This window comes from Hipposideros armiger, unplaced genomic scaffold (assembly GCF_001890085.2).
Source record: "Hipposideros armiger isolate ML-2016 unplaced genomic scaffold, ASM189008v1 scaffold_70, whole genome shotgun sequence".
NCBI classification, from domain to species: Eukaryota; Metazoa; Chordata; class Mammalia; order Chiroptera; family Hipposideridae; genus Hipposideros; species Hipposideros armiger.
Window position 1 is genome coordinate 414,692 of NW_017731420.1, and position 4,978 is coordinate 419,669.

At 38.3% G+C, this 4,978-nt stretch overlaps 1 long non-coding RNA gene across 2 annotated transcripts in view; it reads right to left on the minus strand.

The window, feature by feature from the left end:
- Positions 1–1,823: 1,823 nt before the first annotated feature.
- Positions 1,824–4,978, minus strand: part of LOC109382773 (uncharacterized) — a 50,968-nt gene continuing 47,813 nt past the window's right edge. For both annotated transcript variants that reach the window (XR_002123983.1, XR_002123982.1), the window contains 2 exons: positions 3,964–4,140; positions 1,824–2,448 (listed from right to left, as the gene is read on the minus strand). This is a non-coding gene — a long non-coding RNA (uncharacterized LOC109382773). The remainder of the gene's footprint in view (positions 2,449–3,963; positions 4,141–4,978) is intronic.

Sequence of the window (4,978 nt, forward strand, 5' to 3'; positions counted from 1 at the left end):
CAGAAGAAAGAAAAATAAGCATTATGGATTCGTTGTAAGATACCAAAAAAAAAGAAATTGCAAGATTTGCCATTCAATGTTAACTAAAATAATATTAAATGTAAGAAAAAATGTAAGGGAATCTTGGGCAGCAGAAAGATGAAAGTTAGGATTTGAATTCCCTCATTCATCCACCCATTCATTAAGAAAATATTTATCAAGCACCTGCCAAATGCCAGACACTGGGCTAGGCTCTAAGGAAACAGCTATGGGTAAGCTAGAAATATTCTCTGCCTTTATGGAGTTTATAGTCTAAGCAGAGAAGACAGACACTAGATTTTAAAAATACACATTTCATTCTTGAGCTCTGATGCAACGATTGCTAAGAAGGGAAGGCCTGGCATGCAGCAACGTGCTGGTAAATGGTTAACAACCCACACTCTGAGTCAAAACTTTGTGTGTCGGGCCGGCCGAGTGGCGCGATGGTTAAGANAAAAAAAAAAAAAAAGAAATGATGAATGACAGAATCAGAGTATCACCATTCTGCAACTCCAAGTGAATCACTCTGCAACCCCAAGTGAATTAGTGAATATAGGCATTAATCACCAATGGCTGCTAGCAAAAAGAGACAACTGGACACCAGGTCCCATTTGGAGGGACCACGTGACCTATGAAGTGGTCCTGTTGACAATTTTAACCTGAATCTGACAAAGCCTCAAGATCGAACTACCAGTCCACAAGACACATAGGAGACAAGAAAACATGCCACACACAATGGGTGACCAGTTTCTTCAACACTTAAATTGCAAGAGGAAAACAGAGAGGATGAGGAAATCTGAGGATTAAAAAAGACTTAAAAGACACATACCTAACAAGAAAAAGACAGGGGGATTACACAGACCGACACAGAAACAAAAAGGTGATGTGAAGACAGAGGCAGAGATTGAAGTGATGTGGCCACCAGGCAAGACTGCCAATGCTGGAGCCACCAGAACCTGGAAGAAACAAGGGACAGACTCTCCCCTAGAGCTTCCAGACGGAGCAGGACCCAGCTAACAGCTTGATTCCAGCCCAGTAATACTGGTTCTGGACTTCTGGACCTCAGAACTGTGAAGGAATACGTTTCGTAGTTCTAAGTCACCAAAAAATTATAATAAGTTTAAAAATAAATAAAATAAGAATTGGAAAAAAAAGACTTAAGAGACATACCAACAATCAAGACATATAGACCTTAATTGGATCCAGATTTAAACAAGTAAAATGATTTTTTGTAATAATGATCTTTAGGAGAAAATCAGAAATTTGAACCATGGCTTGACAGTTGATGATATTAAAGAATTTTTATTTAATTTAATATATGATAATGGTATTACAGTTATTTGAAAACATAAGGCTTATTCAGCCAAATGTCTTTCTATGTCTCCAGGGGATGTAGGGGGACAGACGCCATGTGTTTCAATGTATTATTTTTAAGCTCCTGAGAGTGTGGGACAGTGTCTGCATAAAGCGGAATAAACTGTGCCCACTGCCAAAAAAATAAAAAATAAAATAAAAATATAAGCCTTTATTTTGTAGAAACATATACTAAACTGTTTATGGGTAAAAAGATATAAAATCTGTGATTTGCTTCAAATTAATACTGGGGAAAGGAGTGGAAAATAAGATGAAATCAGATTGACCATAAAGTGATAATCCTTGAAGCTGGGAAATGAGTAACTTGGGCTTCATTGTACTTTTCTCTCTACTTTTATACATGTTTGAAATTTTACTTAATAAAAAGTCTTCCAAAATCTATATTGCGCACTAATAAACAGCCACAATTTATTGAATACTTAACACGAATTATTTTATTTGATCCTGACAGCAACTTTGTGAGGTGGGTACTATTCCCAGCCTCTCCATTTTAGAAATAAGGAAACTGAGGCTTAGAGAGGTTAATTTACGTATCAAAGGTCCCATGACCAGAACAAGGATTCAAATTCACCATATTCACCACAGTCCTATAAGTGGGTTTTCTGGGGACTGCATAATGGTGCTGAGTCCTGTGTCTAGGTTTGCATGAAATGAGAACAGAAGTTGTCCATGGGACAGCTGGCATCTGAGTTTCAGTCACTTAAAAAATTTTAAATTTCCAAAATACGTAACAAAAATAATTGGGAAAACAATAGTGTGTCCAAGCCAGGCCAAGGAAAATATATCTCTACTTCTATTCATAATAAAAAGCTTATTTAAGCCAACACACTATTTCCCCCAAAATATTACTGAGCCTTTCAAAGAACGAAAAGACAGGAATAATACTTGCAGACAGGCAAAACAACATATGGCCCATAAGGGAAGATGAATTTAAAGAGAAAAACTTGAACAATGGAATGCAGTCTGCTTCTTAGATCCTCTGATGTATGAAGTTTGGTCCATTTCCAATAGCCATCAGTGCTGGCAGGCGCCCAGGTGGCTGGCCTGCAAGACCATCTGGAAAAAAAGGAAGTGAAGTGGTGGGCACACGCTGGTCAGGCTGACACCAGCACTGGGTTGTTTATTCATTTTTACAGTACCTGTAGAACTACTAGGTAAGGTTAATAAGGAATGAATCAATTTCAAATCACCCATGACTTCAAAGGAATTAAAATGTCTTACTGAGGGTTTAAAGGGGACTTTTCAGCAACAGAATGTATCAAGCTTAGAATGGCTTATTACCAAGTCTTTAAAAACTGGTCTGAAGTGCATCCCTGGTCTAATTTAAGGCCAGCATTATCTTTTCCCCTGAATGTAACTCGGGCAAGACATCTTTATCATTCTGCTTGTATCTAATGATCCAGACATTGAGTCTCTGACTGAAATATAGCTTTGAGGTTGAAAACTCTTATCTCCCCTAAACATTCTGTTCTGGGAGGAAATCACTTTTTTAAACAGCAAGAGAACAGCCTAATTCTTTGCTCTTTTCTAAGAAACAAAAATACAATATTCACAAGGACTCTTCAGACACCAGAGATAAAATACTTGATCATAAAGAAGGTGATTTTTAAATGCCACAAGATTTATGGGGAAAGCGGGTGCAGAATAGATTTTCAATAATCCTTTTCCCATCTTGAAAGATATATAACCATAGGGGTTTTTTTAAATTACAGTTTTACGGAATTTCATGCCTTCCACATGGTACTAACAGGCAAAATAGAAAATTCAGAATCAATTACTATTTAATGCAAATGCTCTTTCTGAAAAATAAAAACCCTAGGGGTAGAGAAAAACCTATGTAGATTCTCTAGTAATACCCAAAGGAGTTAAAAGAAAAAAAAAAAGAATGATGAAAACTGAGAAAATATGTAGCAATATAAATGCAGATGAATTAGGAAATCTAAAATTGTTGCAGTAGATTTTCTATATCAACTTTTTCAAATGATTGATAAAAATTTTATCAATAGTTTTCCAAAATATTAAAGAGAAAATGTCAACATTTTTTATGCAATCAGAGAAATAATAGATGTTGAATGGCTGAAGGAAAAAAAGTATAACTGCAAATGAAGTCTACCATGACTCTATCACATTATTGATAATGTAAGTGCTGACATCCTATTTTCAATCTTCAAAAGCACCTATTTATCACTCACTTACATAAGTCTCTTCCCCACTGTAGGTCAAAGCAATATAGATTAGATATTCATTCACTTAACAAATATAGCAGTAAACTTGACAAACTACCATATTATATGCCAAGCACTGTGCTAAGCACTGGGAATACAACTATGAATCAGACAGAGGATCTCAGCCAATGTGAAGTATTGGGAGAGACAAATAACTAAACAGACAATAAGATATTAGGAATTAATATAATTGCAATTATAACTCTTAGAAAGGGAAGTAAGAGTGCTATGAGAGAATATAAAAGTGGAACCTAAATTTGAATGTTTATTTTACCAGAAAATTCACTGAGATATTTAGTGTTGATAGAATATCCATGTTGTCTCCCAGATTTTCCATCCTACTTACAATTAGGCAGGGTCACGTGATTGGTTCTGGCCAGTGGGCTGGAAGGAGAAAGGTGCCACTTCTAGGAAGAAGCATTTAGGAGAGAGTGCTACACTCCAGCTCTTTTCTTCTCTGCTCTGAAGGTCCTGGAGACTACACGTTGAGATGAATGTCACATGTTTTTGTGATAGGAATAGCCTGAATTGATAGGTCACAACAAGGAGGACAGTTACCCTGGAAAGTCACCAACTTTCATCAACATCCTATGAGCAAAAAATTAACTTTGTTGTGTTAAGCCATGGAAATTTTGAGGTTCATTTATTACCACAGCATGGCCTATTCTCTGAGAAATCATGCTCCTTTTCATGACATCTCTCCATTTTACCAACGGAAAAATGAAGGTACAGAACAGTTAGTAAGTTGCCTAATATTTGTCAACAATGAAATAGAATATCCTGCCTTCTTGGTGAGAGCTATATTCAAAAGACAAGTGTTTTTCAGAAACAAGTTCAAGGCCGGCCGAGTGGCTCAGTTGGTTAATAGCACGAGCCCTGAGCAACAGGGTCACCAATTTGAGTCCCACATGGGCCAGTGAGCTGCGCCTGAGCTGAGTTGCTGCTGAGCTGCCAACAGTTGGCAGGATGGCTCAACTGGTGAGAGCATGTGATCCTAACAACAAGGTTGCCGGTTCGACTCCTGCATGGGATGGTGGCTACGCCCACCTACAACTAAGATTGAACACACCAGCTTGAGATGAGCTGCCCTGAGCTGCCAGCTGCCGACGGGCAGCCGGATAGCTCAGTGGTTAGAGCATGAGCTCTTAACAACAAGTTTTCCGGTTTGACTCCTGCATGGGATGGTGCTCTACGCCCACTTGCAACTAAGATTGAACACAGCACCTTGAGCTGAGTGGCTGCAAGTTGCCGACGGGCAGCTGGATGGTGACTGGACTTGGAGCTGAGCTAGCTGCGCCCTCCACAACTAAGATTGAAGGACAACAACTTGGCTGTTCCCCTTCCCCAATTCCCCAACACTG